Source organism: Miscanthus floridulus, chromosome 16 (assembly GCF_019320115.1).
Source record: "Miscanthus floridulus cultivar M001 chromosome 16, ASM1932011v1, whole genome shotgun sequence".
In the NCBI taxonomy this organism is placed as follows: domain Eukaryota; kingdom Viridiplantae; phylum Streptophyta; class Magnoliopsida; order Poales; family Poaceae; genus Miscanthus; species Miscanthus floridulus.
The window spans coordinates 88,540,667-88,564,977 of NC_089595.1; the positions used below are offsets into that span (position 1 = coordinate 88,540,667).

The 24,311-nt window shown below is 43.9% G+C and overlaps 1 pseudogene; it reads left to right on the top strand.

The window, feature by feature from the left end:
* Nucleotides 1-282: 282 nt before the first annotated feature.
* Nucleotides 283-21,318, top strand: LOC136509957 (tubulin-folding cofactor E-like; annotated as a pseudogene).
* Nucleotides 21,319-24,311: the final 2,993 nt, after the last annotated feature.

Sequence of the window (24,311 nt, forward strand, 5' to 3'; positions counted from 1 at the left end):
TTATATCTAAATAATTATGCGCTTTGCAACAGAAGAAAAAAATATATTGAGGTGTATTTTAATTCAATATGGGTTTAATAGAATATTGTTATTTATTATCAACATTAACTTATATTATGAATGTGACAATCACCATGAAATAAATTAAAAAATATATAAGTAGATATATACCATGTTCGTTATCGTTTTTTTTTTCGGTGTAATGCACCGACATATTTGTTAGTTCTATATAAAAAATTGTAATTGTAATATATTTTTAAGTTGCTGCCAAGGCGTTCAGTCATGTCCAGCGCCGCCGCCGCCTTCCGCCTGGGTCAGCGCGTGCACGCAGCCGGCGACCCCCGCCGCGTAGGCACGGTGCGCTACCTGGGCCCCGTAGAGGGCCACGCCGGAGACTGGGTCGGCGTCGACTGGGACGATGGCGCTGGTGGCCGGCACGACGGCTCGCTCGCTGGCCGCCGATACTTCGTCGCCACGGGAGAGTGCTCGGCCTCCTTCGCGCGCCCCACCGCGCTCAGCGGAGGGATCCCGCTCCCGGACGCGCTCCGCCTACGCTACCGCGTTTAGGACTTCACCAAGGAGGAACAGGGTTAGTGCAGCGCGTGCCGAACGACGGCTCCCTGAATTTGCTGCCTTCACATTTCCTTTGATCCGGCAATGCTCAGTTCCTTTCAGCAAAGGGGTACAAATATTTGGGCAAACATTATGGCACTTTGTTGAATTTCCTATGTAATGACCCTGATTACATGCTTTGCCGCACTGTGTTCAGATGAGATGTATGTCTTCTCGACAAGCCAGAAGCGTGTCTCGGTTGAATTTGTTGGCACAGACAAAGTTCAGGAGAAGCTCAACAACTTCAATGAGTTGACCAGTGCATCCGTTTCGTACATGGGAGTGAGCTCAATCGGAGCACCGGATGAACTAAAGAGTTTGGTTCCAAGTAAATACTGTCTTATGAATTATCACCATCCTGTCCATTTTACTGCTTTTTTTTAATTGCAAATAAGCCATAATGTGTGTAGCAACTGGAGCTGATGGTTCTGCTACCATTTGTTTCTTCAGGGACTTCTTAAAGCTGTTTTGCATGTTCCAGATCTCAGACTTCTTGACTTAACTGGAAATCTACACAGTGGCAAGTAAGAATTCCCACAGAACGATTCTTGTTATTTCAATTGCTCTACTTATAATTGGTGTGGCTTTATATAACATGATAACATCAAAGCAACAAGAGAAACATTGTTGGTGGTACTACCAAATGTTTGCAGTATATCCCCTGTCCTTCTGTGTTTAACTGTTTGTTCGTTTGTTGTGTCTCTAAACATTTTGGTTCCCTCTCAGGTTATATCCCCTCTTTGTCAAGCACTGACATCCCTGGAAGTTCTTAATTTGACAAACAATACTGTGGAGAATGATGTTGCAGAAACTCCAATGCTCGACAATATCCAAATTCTTGTTCTCAACAACTGTGGTGTAACATGGGAACTGGTATACCCAATTGCTGTCACTTTGAAGCTTTTGTTGTTAGTCATTGCCAATCACACTGTGAGCTCATTTTAACTTCTTTATAACAGATTGAAAAGATTAAAGTTTCCTTTTCATGTATCAGTGAACTCCACCTGATGTCAAACAGGTTCAATATGATCATGGTTAGTGTTTCCTCTTATACCACAGCTTCCATAGTTCCATGTGCATCTGATGATAATAGAGACCACATCTAGGTGTTTTTGGATTATTCTTTCCAACATTTCAAGCGCATGTTTTTCTTGCTTCAGCAAGGTGTACATCAACATTACAAATTATGATATTTTGTACATCTAACTGTATCTCGCTTTCTTATCTAGACCCCAGATGGAAAATTTGTACAAGCTTTCAATACACTGCGGCTCCTAAATTTAGAAGATAATCATATTGATTCATGGGATGAAATTGTGAAAATTTCTTACTTAAGAAGGTAAAAATGGAAATAGTAATGTTTCCACCCTTGATTTGATTGATACTTCTGCATTTGATTTGGGTACTGTGAATATTTATCATCTCTCTCCCTTGTTTCTCTAGTTTGGAACAACTCCATTTGAACAAAAACAGGTTAAAGCATGTCAAGTATCCATCTAATCTTTTGCCAGATGGACCTCTTGATGATGCAGCTGCTGTGCTGTTTGAAAATTTGCAAGTTCTTTTGTTAGGTATATGCCTTCTCTGTGTGTGTGTGTTGGGGGGGAGTAGATTTTGTTGTCTTTGCCATATAAAGAACCCAAGATTTGAGCATGATTCTGTTTAACTTTAGTACTGCACTAGTGCTTCCTGCTTTTCAAATGGGAGAAAACCTGAATACACTGTGCTAATATTGATTTTTTTTAACTTCACCAGGATCTAATGACATAGATGACTTTTCTTCAGTGGATTCACTTAATCTGTTCCCAAGTTTAAGGGTGAGATGGTTTCAGTGAACTACTCTTGTTGTTTGGAATCTTGTTGCTGATCTATAATACATTGGTATGACCGTACTGATCTCTAATTTTTTGAAGGATGTCAGGCTTTCTGATAATCCTATAGCTGATCCTGCCAAGGGTGGTGCTCCTCGTTTTGTGCTTGTTGCTCGACTTGGAAAAGTTGGAATACTAAATGGCAGTGAGGTTTATGCCAACTCACTGGGTGTTTTTTTAGAATGTACAATACGCTGTACAGATGTATGACATCCTTAATCCTTCTTGCCATGTCTAGATAAGCCCACGTGAACGGAGGGAATCTGAAATACGGTGAGTTGATCCTTTGTATCTGTAAATTGTTGCAACTAGTATATGATCATATGAGGTTTCTTTGTGGTATGGTCAGTCGGGATATCAGATCAGTATTAATGGAAGTTTTAAAATGTTTTTTTCCTCTATCTGAACTGCAGAGTTTTCTTTTGGTTCTCTGAGGAAATGCTACTACAGTCTTTCGTTTTTTTTAAAATAAAAATAAAAAAGACCCTTCAATTGCCTTTCTTGAAGTCACACTGCAATTCTGATACAAGCAATGTCATTGTAGATATGTCCGCCTTGTAATGGGAAAAATAGAATCAAGTGACCCAGAAGAGATCAAACGGCTGCACCCTAGGTAAGTTTGTGGCATTTATCACATTCTTATGTTTTTAAATTGTATATTCTGACACAATATGATCCAGAGAAGAAACAATCCATGATTTTGTAATATACCCCCTCCATCCAGTATTCACAGGCGCTTAAACAGTTTTCACCAAGACCAAGATCATTAACTCGCATTGATCCTTTTCCTCGCAGCCGCAAAAAAGCTTCGATTTGCAAACTGGCTGCTGGCCTGCATGCCGCACCATCCAATTGTATGTGTGGTAATAGTTAGGGGCAAAGCTTTGCAGTTGGAAACAAACTAGCAAGTACTAGTCCGCGCGGTGCTGGCTGGGTAAATGAGTCGCCGTAACTAAATGTGGAAAGAGTGAGTGCACACAACGGGAAACAAAGCATGCAACAGCTACTGCACCTGTGAATGCTGGAAACTTTTCCAGACACCAGTACGCCTGTGAATGCTGGATGGAGGGAATAACTCTTTTTAGGGGTGGGCATTCAGTTTTTTTGGTTTTGTTATTTTGGTTTTTGGAAATTTTGGCCCCTGACATTCGAAAAACAAAGCAAAGAAATTTTGGTTTCTGAAATTTACAAAAGCACAATAGTTCAGTGAAACTTCTTGGTTTCCACTGATTTTTTCTTTCTTGAACAACGCAGGAGAGCTGCATGTCATTTCATTAACAAAGGAAAAACTTACAAAAACGGGATGGCTAGAAAAAAAACTTCCCAGCACACCCCACTCACACTACGCCACTGCAAAAAGAAAATAAAAACCCGACCATAATCAACTTGTCATACTAGGCCACTAAGGGCTTGGAGCAAGCGACCTCAGGATAAGCTCCTGAAGAGCAGAAGCACTGGCAAATCATACACCCTGAACTCTATCTCCAGTGGATCAGTGGATCTTAAGCTAGCTGACCCCTGCCACACCTCCGATGCCTGACTATTAGATATGAGAGGGACAGAATCAGACTGGAAGGATCAAGATGCCCAAGAGGGGGGGTGAATTGGGCTAATTCTAAATTTTCTTGCAATAATCAAATCTTACGGTTAGCTCAATTAACCCCACTCTAGCATGGCAATTCTATGAATGTAAAGACAAGTATTGAATTGCTCAAAGTAAATGCTCAAAGTAAATAGAGAGAGAGAGGGGAACGTGGCGATGTTTTGCCGAGGTATCGGAGAGTCGCCACTCCCCACTAGTCCTCGTTGGAGCACCCGCGCAAGGGTGTAGCTCCCCCTTGATCCGCGCAAGGATCAAGTACTCTCTACGGGTTGATTCTTCGACACTCCGTCGTGGAGAATCACCCAAAACCGCTCACAACTTGAGTTGGGTCACCCACAAGCTCCGCCGGGTGATCACCAAGCTCCCAATCACCACCAAGCCGTCTAGGTGATGCGATCACCAAAAGTAACAAGCACGAACTCTCACTTGACCACGCGAAGCCTAATGAGAAGATGGATGCACACTTGTCTACTCTTGATTCACTAATGAGGCTACTCTCTTGGATTCACGAATCTCAATCACCTTACTAGGACCTTGCTCTTCTTGGCACTCACAAACGTGTTTCTCAGCTGTTGGAATGAGCAAAAGTGACTCCACACACGAGTGGAGCTTCTATTTATAAGGCAGCCTGAAAAACGAACCGTTATGAGCTTCTGCGGGGTGACCGGACGCTCCGGTCGTGTTGACCGGACGCTCCGGTCAGTTCAACCCGCATTCCAGTGAAAATGTGTTGACCGGACGCTGGCAGGGTCCGGTCACCACTGACCGGACGCGTCCGGTCGCATTAAACCCTTACTGAAACCTTATTGTACTCGACCGGACGCTGACCCCCCAGGGTCCGGTCAGTACTGACCGGACGCGTCCGGTCGTAGATTCCCTTCTCTGGAACCTTACTGGAGTCGACCGGACGCTGCCTCTCAGCGTCCGGTAACTTGACATCTCTAGCGTCCGGTCGCACCGAACGCAGTCTGTTGATCAAATGAACTGATCGGACCCTGCGGCCAGCGTCCGGTCACACCGGAGCCAGCGTCCGGTCACACCGGAGCCAGCGTCCGGTCAGATTTGACCCTCCATTCACTTCCAACTCTCGATCATATGTGAATGAAGTTTGCTCCAAAGGATCTTAGGCATTCGTAGGAGCTACCTAGAGCTAGTTTTAACAAGTGTGCACCACACCTAACTCACTAGACTCATCTAGGTCAAGCTACCCGTCCATACCCCCCTTAATAGTACGGCCAAAGAAAAAACAAAGTCCTAAACTACTCTAAGTGTCTCTCCAACTCCAATCGACACTTAGAACTAGTCATCCTTAACCTTGTCGTCCATCCTTTGAAAACCGAAACGATTTCCATCGTAGGGGCATGACCATCTCGATTGCCCACTCGATCTCCATTACCATGACCTAACTTACTTGCCTCTGCAAAATACACGTTAGTCATAGTAATCTTGTATTGTCATTAATCACCGAAACCCAACTAGGGGCCTAGATGCTTTCAATCTCCCCCTTTTTGGTGATTGATGACAATACCACCTCGAGTATGTGAAAGAGTGAGGTTTTTGACGGGCTTAGTTCATATAAGTTTTTGTCGATAAGAACAAAAGTGTTAGTCAAGCTTATATGACCCAAGCCAACACAATGTACTCAAAGAATATGAATTAAGCATGAGTACGAGTAGCAAAGCTCATTTGCATCGGAGTATAAACGCGAAAGCAAAGGCAAATGAGCATAACACAAGTGATATGACATATAAATAATGTAATGTAGAGAGCACACATGTCATATATCACAATCACGTAGATATCACTATCACATAGATATAATAATATGCATGAAAGTAACACACGAATGCATAATAGTAATAGTGTATCACACAGATAAAACTCCAAATGTATATAATAAGCTAATACTAGATAACTAGCTCCCCCTAAAAGTCACTCCCCCTGAGTCTACATACTCGAACCCTCTCCCCCTTTGGCGTCAAACACCAAAACCTAAGGGTCGGTCGGCGGGGCTGCAGCGGATGAGCCGGGCGCCGAGGTACGAGGAGCAAGCTGGAACTGGGCGCCATCATCATCTGACCCTGAGCTCTGTACTGACTGACCCTCTGTGGTAGGAAGTGTCGCTGAAGCGGTCTGGGTCTGAGCTGGGGCAGGTGCTGCCTGTGGTGCTGCTAGGACGTCTGTCGTAGGATCTGACGAGGCGACAGACGAGGGGAGCCTCTGAGTAGTCATGACAACTGGAGCTGCTGTAGAAGGACCGACGGCATGCATATGAGGCGATGTAGGCATGCCGATCAACTCGCTGAAGGATGCTCCAAGACTCCTGGAGACTGACGTGTCAGGCACAAAAAGCGAGGAAGACTGATCCGGTGAGAAGCCCGTATGATATGGAGTGAACTACGGGGCTACCACTGGCGAGGACAACCACTGGGACACCTGAACTGTGGGTGAAGCAAAAGGAGCTGGAGGCTGTTGAAAGTGCATCTAGCCCTTTAGTAGGTTTTGGATGATTGAATGACAACGTGATTAAAGAACTAACCCGTTTGCTTAGTGTGGACAGGTAATAGGTTATCTCACAGGTACTTAATGAAAGCCAACATGATGTGTTGTTGTATAAACAATCTAGTTCAAGCATAAGACAACAATGCAAATGGAATTAATGCAAATGCTTGTTTATGGTGGGATTTCCATGTACTATGTGAAAAGCAAGCTCGTGAGTATTAGTTAATGAGACATGAGGGATTGCATATGGAATGGTCTCATATTTGAAGCTTGCTAAATTGAAATGAAAAAGATAACAATACATATGAATGGATGATTCAACACAAGATGTGACTTAATGGCTTGAGATGGTGAAGATAGCAAGGAAAGGCTTCGAGGTACTAAGCAAGGGTGAAGGGCAAGCGACGGCTTGACAGCCGAAGAACCTAGCTAGGGTGAAGAAGGAAGTACTTGTATTTAGTTGAGGTACTAATCAAGCTATGATGGTCATATTGATGTGGAGGATCAAATCTATATTGGACAAGTTGATTAAAGTGACTTGATGCATTTGGAGTTATTCATATTTGATGAATGGAATCAAGTCACGTGCTCAAGATGGCTATGCTCAAGTGACAAGATTAATATTGACATGTTGGCACCCTCACTTGATGAAGATTGAAAGACACGGCATCAATTTAAAGAAGATCAACTCAAAAGGTTTAATTTCATTTTTCTTTTAATCTTGAGTTAATAGGTATGCCGTACTATTAAGAGGGATGCAAGTTTAGGTGGTCTGAGGAAGATAGAGTGCTCAAACATAATAATAAAATCAAAAGAGAGACACTCTAGCACTTCACGAGCACATAGAATATTTTTCTGTGACTGTCGGTGTCGGAAGTCCCGACGTAAGCCGGAACTCCCGACAGTCGGAAGTCATGACTCTTGCCGGAAGTGCTGACTCCCAGTCACTGCCTGTGCGGTGACTGTGGACGTCGGAAGTCCCGACGTGAGTCGGAACTCCCGACAGTCGGAAGTCCCGACCCAAGCTGGGAGTCCCGGCATCGATGGTTCTACTGACCTGCTGACTGTGCACGTCGGAAGTCCCGACGTTCGTCGGAAGTTCCGACCGTCGGAAGTCCCGACGTTCGTCGGAAGTTCCGACGTTGGCTGTCTCAAGTGGACTTTGACCTCGCATGAACAGTGTTTTCTTCATACGTCGGAAGTCCCGAGATCTGCGTCGGAACTCCCGACGTAGATCTGAACGGTTAGATTTTGCCTTGGAGTATATATACCCGTCTCCTCCATTCTAACCGTTGCCCACTCATTTCATTGCGAAGAACACTCGGCCAAACACAGCCCCCAAGCATCCTAGGCTCTCCTCTCTTCAATCCTTTGCTTCCAACTTCGATTCCCAAAGGGTTTGAGTGATTGGAGAGTGGATTGAGTGAGAAAAACACTTTGAGCAAGCTTGAGCACTTGATTTCTTCGTCAAGCCGGTTTGATTTGCATTTGTTACTCTTGGGGATTTTTCCCTAGCCGGCGAGGCGTCGCCCAAGAGCTTCCATCTTGTGGAAGAGCCTTGGGAAGTTTGTATTACCCTTGTTTTCTAGTGAAGAAACTCAAGTGACCTTTGTGGTATCCTTGAGTGAGGCAAGGAGGTGGAAGAGACTCCGACCTAAGTGGTCACCTCAACAACGAGGACGTAGGAGCTCCTTTGTGGGGCTGCCGAACCTCGGGATAAATTCTTGTCTCCCGCGTGCTTGTTGTTGTTGTGATTTGCTCGAAATTACTTGCATTTGGTTGTCTCCCTCTCTCTAGCTATTTCTTAGGGTTTGGGCCTTGATCTACGGAGTGGTGGCTTATCAACGTCAAGAGAGTGACCCAACACCTTACCTTACCACTAGAAAGTGGGTTTGTAAGTTATCGGCATCATAAAGTTCATTTTAGCACTTGTAGTTCATTTCCCGTAGGGGTCGGAAGTGCTGACAGTTTGCGTTGGAAGTTCTCACCCAAACTGTTGGGACTTCTGACACGTCGGAAGTTCTGACCCTAACGTCGGGACTTCTGACACGTCGGAAGTTCTGACCCAAACTGTCGGGACTTCCGACATTAACTGACTAGTGCATTTTGATTCAACTCTTTGGTTGCCGCTGTTTGGCTCCCTAGGTTTATCTAGTATCTTTTATATACTTTGTGGCTAACTTGTGAGGGGTTGTATTACTTTGATTTGGAGTTTCCATTTTGGAAACTCCTATTACTAATCGTTTCCGCTTTTAAAGGTGTTGATTTTTCAGAAACGCCTATTCACCCCCCTCTAGGCGACATCCTAGATCCTTTCAGCTGTCCCTGACTCTGAAGCCCACTGAGCTGTACTGCTGGAGTCATCGTGGCGGTGGTAGGCTGAGCAAGCTGGGGCGAAGGCTGTGGCTGTGGGGCCCCAAGAGCTGTTACTACATGCTGCATAAATCCCATGAGCTGCTGCTGCATATGTATCTGCTGCTACTGCTGCTGAAGGAGCTGCTGCTGCCGTTGGAACTCGTCCTGACGAGCCTGAAACTGTGCGAAGTTGGCAGCAGTCTCCTGAGCCTGTCGTGCTTGATCCTGCTGCATCCGCTCAAGAATAGCAATCAGAGCGGGGTTCGTCTGTGGTGCAGGTGGAGCTGAGCTGGAACTGCCGGCCTCTGCATCATGGCTGCGTGGAGGCATCAAAGGAATCGGCTGATAGTCATCATCCGAACTGTCACTGGACTCGGTCATCTCCTGCCGTGCCTCAAGCTGCTCCTCAGTAGCGGCTATGCCTCTGATGATCTCGTCCTGCTGAGCTGCTGACTCTGGAACATTTGGATGACGGCTGGGCTGAGCGGGTGCCTGTGGTATGCTGTGCCTGATCCTCTGTGCCATGTTATAAGCTGGAAACTCAGTGGTGGCACCCTTATACTCTGCAACCATCTTAGGGGTCCTGACCTGCACAGACTTGAGCATCAAGAATGTGATCCAATGTGCATAGGGAAGCTGCCTGCGACCCTTGAAGCCCTTAGCAATAGTATCCTCCATCTCTGATAGAAGGAGGTCCCAAATGTCGAACACGGTCTGCTGCATTAGGGCATTAAGGAGCCAGAGCTGTAGGCGAGTCTGTATCCCAACCTAGGAAGTAGTGTCCTTCAGATAATGGCCTCTAGCACACGAGCTGTAGGAGTCAGGTCACTGGGGTTCCTCCTCGACCCCTCACCAAAGGGCTCCTTGAAGCAATGTCGCACAAGATCAGTAGGGGGCACTAAACCTCCATGAGGACGTCTGGGAGGCTCCTGCTGTCCATAACATACCTCATGCAACTTGACAGGCTGATCTTGTAGCCTCAGTATCTCCCGGGCACTGAAACTCATCACCCTGTAGTCTCTGCCGTTGAATGCAAAGTGTACGAAGTTGTGCTGCGGGTCAACGTAGAGCGAAGCATAAAACTGCCGAACCCAAGATGGCACATACAGTCCAGTCCGGCCAATCAGATCTGACAACCCCGGCAAATATGACAAGTATGGGCGGATATGCTCTCCGGCTGCTGCCACAATAGACTCTATACTGCATACCCGCTGAGATCTGAACACTGCCACACTGTTGAGATAAGCATTGTAGAAATCCTCCTGCAGTGGCGTGTAGAAACCCTCAGCTGCTCTCTCATCCCTCCTCGGAGGGAACCACACCTCAAACTCAACAAACCTCAGCTGGCGAACCTGTCTGGCTGTGGCGGCCCTCAAGTCAAGATGTACTATTGGAGGCGGACCCTGTGGTCTAGGCGGTGGGCGTGAACCCCTGCGCTGTGTAGCTGGCCTAGGTGGAACTGTAGCACTGGTACGACCAGAGCGGCGTAGCTAGGGTGCCGGCTCGGTCTCCTCGGCCTGCTGACCCTCCTGAGTCTCCTGAGCTGGCTGAGGCTCTGCTGGTGGGGGCTGCTGCTGTGGCTCCTGCTGAGACTCCCCCTGACGCTGAGGCTCCTCAATAGCTAGATGACGTCCTGCCATCATGACAGTCCCAGGTGGACTACCATGAAGTCGCTCAATCTCCCTCAGTCTGCCCTGCGCGTCTGGTGTCAGCTGATCTGCTATGACAACTCCACTACGGGCACCTCCTCTCTCGGCACGTTCTGCGGCCTCAGCGACTGCTGCTGCTCTCGCTGTCTCTACGTCGGGGTACTTGCGCTTCTTGGATGTCACCTGCTTCGTTGCCTTGCCTTTTGATCTTGCAGGCTGGCGAGGCGGGGGCCTCCGATCGTCATCTCCTGGACCACCACCAACATTCTTCGTGCGAGCCATCTGATCTGACAAGAAGATGAACTGCCGCTGATGAAGATCAACTGTCAAACTGACACTCCCGAGGCTTGGCCTCGATCCGTACTCGCGAGCTTGGCTCCGAGTTGTCTGACAACTGCCACAAGAACCTCAACGGCACCGACTCGCTGCACGATGGAATAGATGGATATACAAATAAATACAATATATCTAATAGATGCGAAAGACCTAGGAAGCAAGCAATGTAGGTACGAAATTGAGACGACGGGCATGCTACTCGACGAACCGGCGATCCGAGAGAAGAAGAGACGTGTCACGCGGGGGAAACCTCGAAACCGGCTGGGGCTAGGGTTGCGAAGACCTGCGATGAAACGGCGGCCCTAGATTTTTTTAAATCAGTGATTTGCAATGGATTTAGGTCACAAGCAAGGCAAATTCAAAACAAGGATTAGGCCTTACCAACCAATCGAGGAGGCAAGGGCTAGGGCTTGAACGCGCGGAGAGGCGCGGTGGCGTGCGAGGCTGGCGCGAGGTGCTCGGCGTGCGGGCTCGGCTGCGGCGGCGCGGTTGTGGGAGGCCTGCGGATGCGGTGGCGCGCGGTCGCGGGAGGTGCGGAGGAGCTGCGGCGGCGTGAAGACGACGGCGTGGGTAGGGACGAGCGCGGCGAGTTCTTTGGAGATTTGGGATTAGCAGCGGCTAGGGTTAAGTCAAACGGATTAAAACCGATTATATGAGGGTCCCCCAACGCGACAAGAAAGGAAACGGAAAAGAGTTCTGAAGCCGCACGAGATCCACTGACCGGACGCTCCGGTGGTAGCGACCGGACGCTACCACCCAGCGTCCGGTCGATTCCAGAGAGGTCCAATTCCTCTGGAATGGTGACCGGACGCGTCCGGTGGTCCATGACCGGACACAGGCAGGGTCCGGTCAGTACAGCCTGTTCCTTCTTTAAATGATCGGACGCTGGATCCCTTCCTGACCGGACGTACAGACGCAGCGTCCGGTCACTCCTTCAGCAGCAGTTCACCTCCTGTGAACTGACCGGACGCTGGACAGCAGCGTCCGGTGCAGCGTACGGTGGTCCTTTTCCAGCAAATCTTCAAAGTTCCTTCGCGCTGCCTGTTCCCAATCAAGTCCAAACTTGAATGAGAATCAAATAAATACCAATTGGGACTGATGTGAGTGACCTCTCAAACCCTCATATTTTTTAAAATATTTTGCCTTGGGCTATAATTCTTTTTATGAAAATAGGCATTAAGAAGGCAAATGGAACGAAACGACAAAACATCCATGCATATGCAATACTTTGTAAGTAAATCTAGTTGCTTGTCAAGTTTGATCCAAGGTTAAGCTTCTTCACACGCTTTTCGGCGGTTATCTTAACCATGTTAGACAAGCTCTATATGCATTGCCAAAAATTAAACATGTTGTATATTACAATGAATATAAGGGACAACACAAGCTCAATTTTTAGTTAAGTTGCTAAAGTCAAGTACATTGAGCTCATTCCGCAATCTATAAAATGTAGCCTTATCTAGCGGTTTAGTGAAGATATCCGCTAATTAATCTTCGGTTTTTACACCTTCTAGTGATATATCATTTTTAGCAACATGATTTCTTAGAAAGTGATGGCGGATATCTATGTGCTTGGTGCGAGAGTGTGGAACTGGATTATTTGCAAGTTTTACCGTACTTTCATTGTCGCACAAAAGAGGTACCTTTTCTAGAACTACACCATAGTCTAGCAAAGTTTGTTTCATGTATAAAATTTGTGCACAACAAGCACCCGCGGCAATGTATTCCGCTTCGGCGGTGGACAAAGCCACACTATTTTGTTTCTTGAAGGACCAAGACACAAGTGATCTACCAAGCAAATGGCACCCTCCGGATGTGTTTTTTCTATCAACTTTGCATCCGGTATAATCCGAATCGGAATAGCCAACTAATTCAAATATAGCTCCTTTGGGATAGCAAATGCCAATACTTGGTGTGTGCTTAAGATACCTAAGGATTCTTTTTACGGTAATTAAATATGTTTTCTCAGGACTAGCTTGAAATCTAGCACACATACACACACTAAACATGATGTCAGGCCTAGATGCGGTTAAATATAACAAGCTACCAATCATAGAACGGTAGAGAGTTTGATCAACCGGGTTACCTCCCTTATCTAGGTCGAGATGTTCATTGATAGGCATTGGTGTTTTGATTGGCTTACATTTATCCATCTTGAATCTCTTGAGAAGATCTTTAGTGTATTTCTCTTGAGAGATGAAGATGCCTTCTTTCATTTGCTTAACTTGAAAACCAAGAAAAAATGTAAGCTCATCAATCATGGACATCTCGAACTCCTTTGACATCAATTCATTAAATTCTTTGCATGAGTCTTCATTTGATGATCCAAAGATGGTATCATCAACATATACTTGACAAATGAAGATATGTCCATCAAGCTTCTTGGTGAATAGTGTGGTGTCGACCTTCCCAATGGTGAAGCCCTTCTCAATGAGGAAGTCTCGAAGGCTCTCATACCAAGCTCTTGGGGCTTGGTTAAGTCCATATAATGCCTTGGACAACCTATAAACATGATTAGGATATCTAGGGTCTTCAAACCCGGAAGGTTGATCAACATAGATTAGTTCATTAATAAAGCCATTTAAAAATGCACTCTTCATATCCATTTGATATAGTTTTATTTCATGATGTGATGCATATGCAAGTAGGATACAGATGGCTTCTAATCTTGCAACCGGTGCAAAGGTCTCTCCAAAATTCAAACCTTCAACTTGAGAGAACCCCTTTGCCACTAGTCTTGTCTTGTTCCTCACAACAACATCTTGATCATCTTGCTTATTGCGGAACATCCACTTTGTTTCAATGACTCTTGCAACTTTTGGTCGCTCTTCAAGAGTCCAAACTTTATTGCGAGTGAAGTTGTTCAACTCTTCATGCATGACATTGATCCAATCCGGATCTTTGAGAGCTTTTTCTACCTTGGTAGGCTCATAGCAAGAGACAAAAGAGTGATAAGCAATAAATGAAGCAAGTTTTTAAGATCGAGTCATTACATCCTTTGATGGACTCCCTATGATGAGATCTTGTGGATGATCTTGTAGGAGAGGTGTATTTCTTCTATTGACCACTTAACGAGGAGGTTGTGGAGTATCAACATCTTGTGCTTGTACCACCATTTGCTCATGGGAGATATGCGTATCTTCATTTTCTACTCTCCCATCTTTTTCACCATCTTGTGGCACACTTGATGAAGAAGGTTGATCAATGACTTGTACATCATCTTCATCATCTTTTGGTTTGATGTCTCCCACTGGAATATTCTTCATAGCCTCCCTCAATGGTTCATCACCTACATCATCAAGATTCTCATGTGCTCCTTGGGAGCCGTTAGATTCATCAAATTCCACATCATATGTTTCTTCAATCAAACCGGTGGCATGATTAAATACTCTATATGTTTTGGACTTTGATGAGTAACCAACAAGAAAACCAATATCACAACGTCTTTGGAACTTCCCTAGGTGTTGCCGCTTTTGTAGATGTAGCATTTGTAACCAAACACCCTAAAGAAGGAGACGTCCGGTTTCTTTTCATTGAGCAACTCATAAGGTGTCTTGCCAAGGAATTTTTGAAGGAATAGGCGGTTAGATGCATAATATGCGGTGTTGATTGCTTCCGCCCATAGAGCTTCGGGGGTGTTGTACTCATCAAGCATAATCCTTGCAAGAGTGATCAAAGTCCGGTTTTTCCTCTCAACTACATCATTTTGTTGAGGAGTATAAGTTGCGGAGACTTCATGTTTGATTCCAACTTCATCACAATAAGCTTCAATGTTTGTGTTGTCAAATTCTTTTCCGTTGTCACTTCTTATCTTCTTGAGCTTCACTTCAAATTTATTTTGAGCTCTCTTGGCAAACTTCTTGAAGTAAGATGCAACTTCGGATTTGTCATGAAGGAAGAATACCCATATATACCTTGAATAGTCATCAACAATCACAAGACAATAGAGATTTCCTTCCAAACTCTTGTATGTTGTTGGTCTAAATAAATCCATGTGTAGGAGTTCTAGCACTCTTGTGGTTGACATAAAAGCTTTGGTTGGATGAGTATTTGCAACTTGCTTGCCGGTTTGACATGCACTACAAAGCTTATCCTTTTCAAACTTCACATCCTTCAACCCTTTCACCAAATCATTCTTCATAAGCTTCTTGAGTGAGCTAATCCCAACATGAGTAAGTCTTCTATGCCATAGCCACCCAAGTGTTGTTTTGGTGAATAGGCAAGTCTTCAAGTTTGCATCTTCGGAGGTGAAGTCCACTAGATATAGGTTTTTGTATCTAAAACCATTGAATATCACTTGATTGTCATCTACCTTGGATACAACAACCTCTTTCTCGGTGAACAAGCATTGGAAGCCAAGATCACACAATTGCCCAACGGATAGCAAGTTGAAGCTCAATGAAGCAACATAGAGCACATTAGAGATGGAATGATCATTTGATATTGCCACTTTGCCTAATCCTTTAACCTTGCCCTTTGAGTTATCTTCAAATGTTATTTTCTCTTGTCCATCTACCTCTTCATCTAATGAGGTGAACATACGAGGATCACCGGTCATATGTTGAGTGCAACCACTATCAATAACCCAATGACTTCCACCGGTCTTGTAGTTCACCTACACACAAGAGATTCAAGCTTTAGGAATCCAAACTTGTTGAGGGCCCTTCACCTTCTCAACAAGTGACTTAGCCACCCAAATCTTCTTAGCATCTTTCATCTTTCCACTATAGTCTTTTTTAAGCATGTAGTGAGCATTGAAGGCAAAGAGTCTATCATGTTTGGGCAAGGGTTGTGGCGGTGAAGTTTGATACTTATGAGCAAAGTGGCCTTCTTGTCCACACTCAAAACATCTCTTTGGTTTTGGCTTTGGCTTTGATTGTTGTTGTTGAACTTGAGCCTTCTTCTTCTCTATACTTGCCACATATCCAATGCCACTATTATCCATCTTCATGACGGTGTTCATGAGTAGCTCACTTTGGAGATGTTTGCCTCTAGCAAACTTGCTCAATCCAATCTTAAGATGCTCTTTCTCCAACTTGAGCTTCTTATTTTCTTCCTTTAGAGCATCATCTTTCTTCTCTTCCTTGAACTTCTTGTTTTCTTCTTTGAGCTTCTCATTTTCAAGAATCAACTCTTTGTCATGATCAAGAGTTTCTAACACAATGGTGTTGTGGCTTTTTATTTCTTCAAGATCTTTCATGAGCTTCTCATCTGTGTTCTTGAGCTTGACATATTCATCATAGTCATTGCACTCAACCACTTGCTTGCCTTTGCCACTAGATCCTTGCTCAATGCTCTCATCAATCAAATCATCACATGATGTAGCTATATCAATCTTAACAACATGGTTAGTAGCATCATGTGGCTCATTTGGTAGGAATTCTTGAGCAATGACAAGAGTATCAGATTGATCTTAAGAGTTGTATACTCATCTTTTAGCTTGTTGTGACTAGTGATGAGCTCATTGTGCACCCACTCAAGTTTATCATGTTTATCTTTAAGCTCTTTTTTAGAAGATTTGAGCTCCTTGAGTTTGGATGATATAGCATCATTAGTTTCTCTAAGCTCATCATTAGCCTTTTCCAATGTATCGCACTTAGCTAAGAGTGAATCATTTTTAGCATCAAGCTTTTCATTTGTAGCTCTACTCTTTCTAATGATCTTAGTGTATTTTCTTAGTATTTTGACAAGATCATCATATGTAGGTGAATCATCATCATCGCTATCGCTATCATCATCACTAGCTTGCTCATCATCACTACTATCATCATTTTTAGTTATCTTACGTTCACCCTTGGCCATAAGACATAGGTGTGTAGAGGATGATGGCGATGGTAGCGGTGAAGATGCAAGATCAATAGCAATGGTGGCCACCTTCTCATTGTCAGTATCATCATCGGATGATCCACTTGATGAATCAATGTCCGTGAGCCAATCACCGACAATGTAGGCTTTTTCACTCTTCTTCTTGTAGACGTCTCTGTTTTTGCCATCTCTTTTCTTGTATGGCTTGTTCTTTTTCTTCTCATCTTCATCCTTATTGCTTGAATCATCTTTCTTGCTCTTGTTCTTGTTCTTGAACTTGTCTTTCTTTGGCTTTGTGCATTGATGAGCTAGATGGCCATATTCGCCACAATTGTAGCAATCCATCTCGGAGATTGGCTTTCTTCTTGAGCTAGTGAAGAACTTCTTGCCGTCAAACTTGATGCCACTCTTGTTTAGCTTCTTTAGCATCTTGGCGGTCTTCTTCACCATGAGAGCAAGATTTTCTTCATCATCTTCTTCATCACTTGAGCTCTCATACTCAAGTCTTGCTTTGCCCTTATCTTGGCTAGCTTTGAATGCTAAGTCCTCTTTCTTCTTTGTAGAGGATGAGCCATCTTGTGGTGTGATGTGCATGTACATCTCATGAGCATTGATCTTTCCCAAGATTTATGTCGGTATAGCGGCGGAAAGATCACCTTGATGTAGCACGGTCACAATGTGCCCATATTTGTCAATGGGGAGGACACTCAAGATCTTTCTCACAACGTCGGATGGTGACATTTAAGTAAGTCCAAGCCCATTGACTTCCTCTACAAGAACATTTAAACGAGAATACATCTCATTAGCACTTTCTTTGGGAAGCATTTCAAATGAATTTAGCTTTTTAATCACAAGATGATAGCGTTCCTCACGCTCACTCTTGGTTCCCTCATGGAGCGCACAAACGTCCGACCATAGAGCATGGGCGTCTTTGTGGTTCCTTACTCGGTTGAACACATCTTTGCAAAGGTCTCTAAAGATGGTGTTGCGAGCCTTTGCATTCCATTTTTCATAATTAACCTCATCACCTTATAGGTTAGTAGCATCCCGAGGTTTTGGGAAGCCTTGTGAGGCGGCTCTAAGAATACCAACGTCTAAAGCTTCTAAGTACGCCTTCATGCGGATTTTCCAATATGGAAAGTCATCTCCCTCAAAGATAGGAGGAGGTCCATCCCCGTGAGACATCTTGCTCTAAGCGGTTAAGCTTAAAAACGTGAGCACGAGGCTCTGATACCAATAGGAAGGATCAAGATGCCCAAGAGGGGGTGAATTGGGCTAATTCTAAATTTTCTTGCAATAATCAAATCCTACGGTTAACTCAATTAACCCCTTGTGCCTAGAAAAGTATTTTCTATAAACTAATGCACAACGGACTAGCAACCTATGTTCCAAATTTACTCTAGCATGACAATTCTATGAATGTAAAGACAAGTATTGAATTGCTCAAAGTAAATGCTCAAAGTAAATAGAGAGAGAGGGGAATGCGGCGATGTTTTGCCGAGGTATCGGAGAGTCGCCACTCCCCACTAGTCCTCGTTGGAGCACCCGCGCAAGGGTGTAACTCCCCCTTGATCCGCGCAAGGATCAAGTACTCTCTACGGATTGATTCTTCGACACTTCGTCGCGGTGAATCACCCAAAACCGCTCACAACTTGAGTTGGGTCACCCACAAACTCCGCCGGGTGATCACCAAGCTCCCAATCACCACCAAGCCGTCTAGGTGATGCGATCACCAAAAGTAACAAGCACGAACTCTCACTTGACCACGCGAAGCCTAATGAGAAGATGGATGCACACTTGTCTACTCTTGATTCACTAATGAGGCTACTCTCTTGGATTCACGAATCTCAATCACCTCACTAGGACCTTGCTCTTCTTGGCACTCACAAACGTGTTTCTCAGCTGTTGGAATGAGCAAAAGTGACTCCACACACGAGTGGAGCTTCTATTTATAAGACAGCCTGAAAAACGAACCGTTATGAGCTTCTGCGGGGTGATCGGACGCTCCGGTCGTGTTGATCGGACGCTCCGGTCAGTTCAACCCGCATTCCGGTGAAAATGTGTTGACCGGACGCTGGCAGGGTCCGGTCACCACTGACCGGACGCGTCCAGTCGCATTAAACCCTTACTGGAACTTTACTGTACTCGACCGGACGCTGAACCCCCAGGGTCCGGTCAGTACTGACCGGACGCGTCCGGTCGCAGATTCCCTTCTCTGGAACCTTACTGGAGTCGACCGGACGCTGCCTCTCAGCGTTCTGTCACTTGACCTCTCCAGCGTCCGGTCGCACCGAACGTAGTCTGTTGATCAAATGAACTGACCGGACCCTGCGGCCAGCGTCCGGTCAGCATTTGACCCTCCATTCACTTCCAACTCTCGATCATATGTGAATGAAGTTTGCTCCAAAGGATCTTAGGCATTCGTAGGAGCTACCTATAGATAGTTTTAACAAGTGTGCACCACACCTAACTCACTAGACTCACCTAGGTCAAGCTACCCGTCCATACCCCTCTTAATAGTACGGCCAAAGGAAAAACAAAGTCCTAAACTACTCTAAGTGTCTCTCCAACTCCAATCAACACTTAGAACTAGTCATCCTTAACCTTGTCGTCCATCCTTTGAAAACCGAAACGATTTCCATTGTAGGGGCATGACCATCTCGATTGCGCACTCGATCTCCATTACCATGACCTAACTTACTTGCCTCTGCAAAACACACGTTAGTCATAGTAATCTTGTATTGTCATTAATCACCGAAACCCAACTAGGGGCCTAGATGCTTTCACAGACTAAGCAGCACACAAGCGAGAGGGGGGTAGAGTAATACAGAAGAACAGAAGGAGGGAGAAACCTTCTGGAATGTGGGAATCGATTTTTGTGTTCACTGCATCGGTGAATATCCATGGCACCACTTGCATTTCTTCTAGAGGAAGAACGAGAGAAGAATGAATGAGGGGGCTACAAGAGATAGGTGCCATTTGTTGCCACCATCAGACCACGGAGGGCAACAAATGGGCCTTGGCCTTCATGTCGAGGTGGCATCAGCCTAGCTTTCTTCATCATTTATGTTGCAAGAAACTACAGCTGAACTGAAAACTGAGGATATTTGTTTGGTTTGGCTTCAGTGTTTGGTGTGTTTTTGCCACCACTAATCTGTTGCTTAAATGATCAAATTCAGTTATTGCACTGAAGACCATCATTAGCCACGACATAACACATCCATTCAAAATTCAATGGAATTAACATCAATGATGCTGTGTATCATGATAATTCAGTGATTATCTCTAACCACGAGAGCTGCAGCTGGCATGAATAGCCTATGGGATATGCAATGCAGAATAATTAAGGGTTTTATGGCTAGCTTTCATCTATCAGTTTTATTCACTTCTGACATGTACTTGATAGTTGCATCACTAGTGGTAAGATTGTTAATCATACTTATAGAGGTAGAAAAAAATTTGATGCAGATTTGCTGAACTGAAGTCCTTTTATGGTATTGAAGATGAGAAACCAACTTCAAGCACATCGGGGCCACAAAAGATGGCTTCTGGTCTTATAAGTACTGATCTTGAACTTTAATCTTGACAAGATTTACACAGTTGATGGATCAGCTGAAAGAACTGGATTTTTTTTTTACGTTGCATGCAGGTGTTACATTGAAATGTGTGGGGCCATCAATGGGTGAAAAGCAACCACTGACAAAGAAACTGCCTGCTACAGCAACTGTGAGTACTTGTTGGTACTACATAGTTATCCTTATTCACCGGGTTGTTGGTACTACATGGGAGGTTTTAGTTGTATATTGCAGTGCAATGACCGTGGGACATGATTTCCTGATTTTTATTCGAGCTATCTCTTAGCAACAATTGATATGTTAATTTGACTGCTGACTAGTAAAAGTTGCGATCCTAGTAATTCAATGACCCTTGCTTGTTCTTCCATGTATCTAGATGAAATAATGTTCAGACTCCTACGTTTACAGATCGGGAAGTTAAAATCTTTGCGCGAAAGCTTCTTTAAACTGAAGGACATAAAAGTGAGACTGTTTGTCGAAGAAGAGGTATGAATTGTAACTGTATCGTGTACGATTATTGTCTCGTATACCTATTGAAAAGATCTGGAGCTGTACCTTTCATGCATAAAGTCGTGTATGTTGATTACTGTATTTACTGGAACAGGGATGCCCTCTACCACAACTTGAGGAGGACACGGCCTCTCTCATGGAGCTTGGAATTGGCTCGGGCGCGACCATTGTTGTGGACGAAGAGAGTTAGCCAGTCGTCTTCAGAGAAGTCAGGCAACTATATGGCGCAAACTACACTTCAGCTGTTATTTACTGCTGGCTGGTTTGGTGTGAGAGAAAAACACTGTTCCTGGCTGGAAATTTACGATCGTTTACGAACAAGCGAACAGGCTAGTCTTTGAAGAGAGAGAAGAGAGCTGACGATGCTCTTCGTTGTCCTGTATATTGCTTTCTGTGGAAATGTGCATTTGATGAATATTGTTGTGGGTTTAGGCTGCAAAATGGATCAGCATGGTAACAACATTGTGAAGACGGTTATTTGTGTTTGACAAGTTAGATTTTCTTTTCTTTTCGTCAATGTAGGCAATTGCATAAAAAAAGTTTATATAAAAAAAAGATTTGAAGGTTTGGCCAGGAAGTCCATGCAAAAGCATATGCACCACAATAGAATTGGCTAGCTCCATTACGGAGCTTCCAACAGTTAAGAGTAATATGCTAGCTTCATTCTCTCCACGTGTCATCTCCTTGACAGCTAAAAGATTACATCTCTCTGACAATCTATATATTGACAGTTCAAAAATTATTATGGCTCACATATTAGTTCTTTGTCTGTCTTAACACACGTGCATGAGCACAGCACCCGAGCTGTGCCCTGTGTGTGCTAGTGGACCTAGTACACTCTCTTTTCATGTTCTCAGTACAACCTACGAAAAAAACTCACGTAGCCTCTTGCTGGAGACGCGCTTACTGGGCATTAGCCATTTCTCTCTATCATCAATGGATCGATCCTAATGAGAGTCACGAAGAAAACTGCTACTGAAGCGGATTGAGTAAGCCTATGCTTTTTGAGATGCTCAATCTATAAGGTTCCTTGTTATGAAAGTGGAACATGCCATTTAGTTTCAAATCTTTAGCTTTGCAAGGCCCGATTGCTATTTTAATCCGGGCATCTCAAGGAGTTTTGTAGAAAAACTCTTTATTTACTTTTTTAGCAAAAAGTAAAAAAAAAACTACCTTCAGTAGTTTGGTAAAAGAGCTTCTCAAAAATAAAAGAAGTTGCTAAATATTCGAGAGGAACTCCGTATCCGCTCCCCACCTGGTGTTTTTCTCGAAAAATTAGAGTAACTTGGATGCATGAGTAAATTATAATTTAAGGTTCCAGATACAAAATCGTTCAGAAAATTAATATAGAGGACTATTGAGAGGAAAACAAATTAAAGTTGCTACTTATTTTATTATCTCCCTAAACTTATTAATTTAACAAGTTAATTATAGGAAACAGCTGCAGTTGTTCTAACCAATGTATTTATCCGTATCTGCTCCCCATCTGGTGTTTTTCTTGAAAAATCAGAGTAACTTGGATGCATGAGTAAATTATAATTCAAAGTTCCAGATTCAAAATCGTTCAGAAAATTAATATAGAAAACTATTAGAGAGAAAAAAAAAGTTGCTACCTATTTTATTAACTCACTGAACTTATTAATTTAACAAGTTAATTATAGGAAACCTCTGAAGTTGTTCTAACCAGTGTATTTATCGACAACGAGGTAATCCTAATAAGTCTGGTCTCCGTGTTCCAACGATGTCTTCTCAATAACTGTTGCTTCCTCCTCCGTCCACAAAAAAATATATAAATTTTCGCTTTTGAGAAGTTAAACAGTTTAAACTTCGACTGTGTTTATATAAAAAAGTACAAATATTTTTTGATACAAAATAAATATCATTAGATTAGTTATATAATATATTTTCATAGTAAAATTATTTGAGACATAAATGGTAATACTATTTACTATAAACTTAGTCAAATCGAGCTAATTTAGTCGTCATCGATCTCATAGTTGCATTCTTCTATGAACAGTAATAAAAAAAATCAAAACCATTGATGAACAAGGGTACAAAGTCGCCAATCGTGCAAACACTGCTTGAAAGTTACACGTTTCGCCCGTTGGTTGTCAAGGAAGGATGGCCGGTGGGGGTGGTGGTGACGTGATGTCCAAAGTCCATTTTTTTTTTGAGTCATTGTATTTTTCTGTTCATACGAAGGAAACAGATATGTGATTTTTTTGTTGTAAAAAAAGCCCATTTTTTATTTGTTTTTGTTTCAGTATTGTTATATGTCAACCGGGTGATTTGGGCTATCAACCGAATTCTGTGATCGACCAGGATTCTCTGCTGCACGTAGGGTAGATTCCTTGTCTGCTACGTGCCTTTTGTAACTACACATACTAGTAGCAGGCACGTCAGTTGTTAGTTATCTGGTAATCTGAATACCATATTTAATTTGTTGCATTGTCTTCACGTTAAACGTACCCTAATGACAATGATCAAGCAAGTAGTGATGTGTCTATGTATACCTTGGCGGCGAGGATCTGGAGGCCAGCGTATTTGACGTCCAGCTGAACTCGTTTATGGCCCAGCTCGTGCCGCAAAACTCGTCGGCCACGGCCACGGCGTAGTCGAGGTACTCCGTCCTCATCCTAGGTGCGTTTTTTTTTCTGAAATTTTTGAATATTTGATGATATTTATGAACAATTTAACATATATTTCTCTGATATTTGAAATACATATAAATAATTTGTAATTTTTTTCTAAAAATTTTAGCATATATTTTATGATCCTCAAACTACACCACCGTGTACAATCAATAAATTGCACAGAAGAAGTCATTGTAAATATATTAATAAATCAGTGTAAATTTAGCCAGAAGATAATATAAATATATGAGGAAAATTCTGTTGACAGACGAGACCAAAACAATTGAATGTCACCTGGACATATGCTTGTTTAACAACTAAATTAGTTTGCCTGCAGCTGCAGTATTTGGCGATTTGCACTCCGCCTGACGTTGCTTTTTGCCCGCAACTTTTGCTTGCCACGACGGAGGCCAAGATCCAGCGCCTGGGCGTCCGTCCTCCTCCGTTCCGGTCCTCCCATCCTTCCATCTCCCGCCCGTCCCTCGTTGGAGCACGAGCACCAAAGGTCCCCGGACCACGTTCACCTCTGCTCTCCTTTTCTTCTCCTGTTCACCCCTCGTGTGATAACTGGGCAACCGCCGCTGCCGCCCTACGCCAGGTGCCCAGGTCTTCATCGGGTCCTTCGTCGGCGAGGCGACGAGCACCAACCAGGTATGCACACCCCCTTCTCTTCCCTTCCTGCCATTTGACTATTTGTATTCGGATCTGGGCTGATTTTACAAGTGTATTATGCCTACTAAACTAAGAATTTTGTGCAAAATTATTGGTTGTGCATGTGTACACCCATGCCCAGTACTGCTCCGTGTTAGTTGATCTCCACCAATAGGCCATTGGATCTGCGCCTTGATCGGGGGCGCTTAACC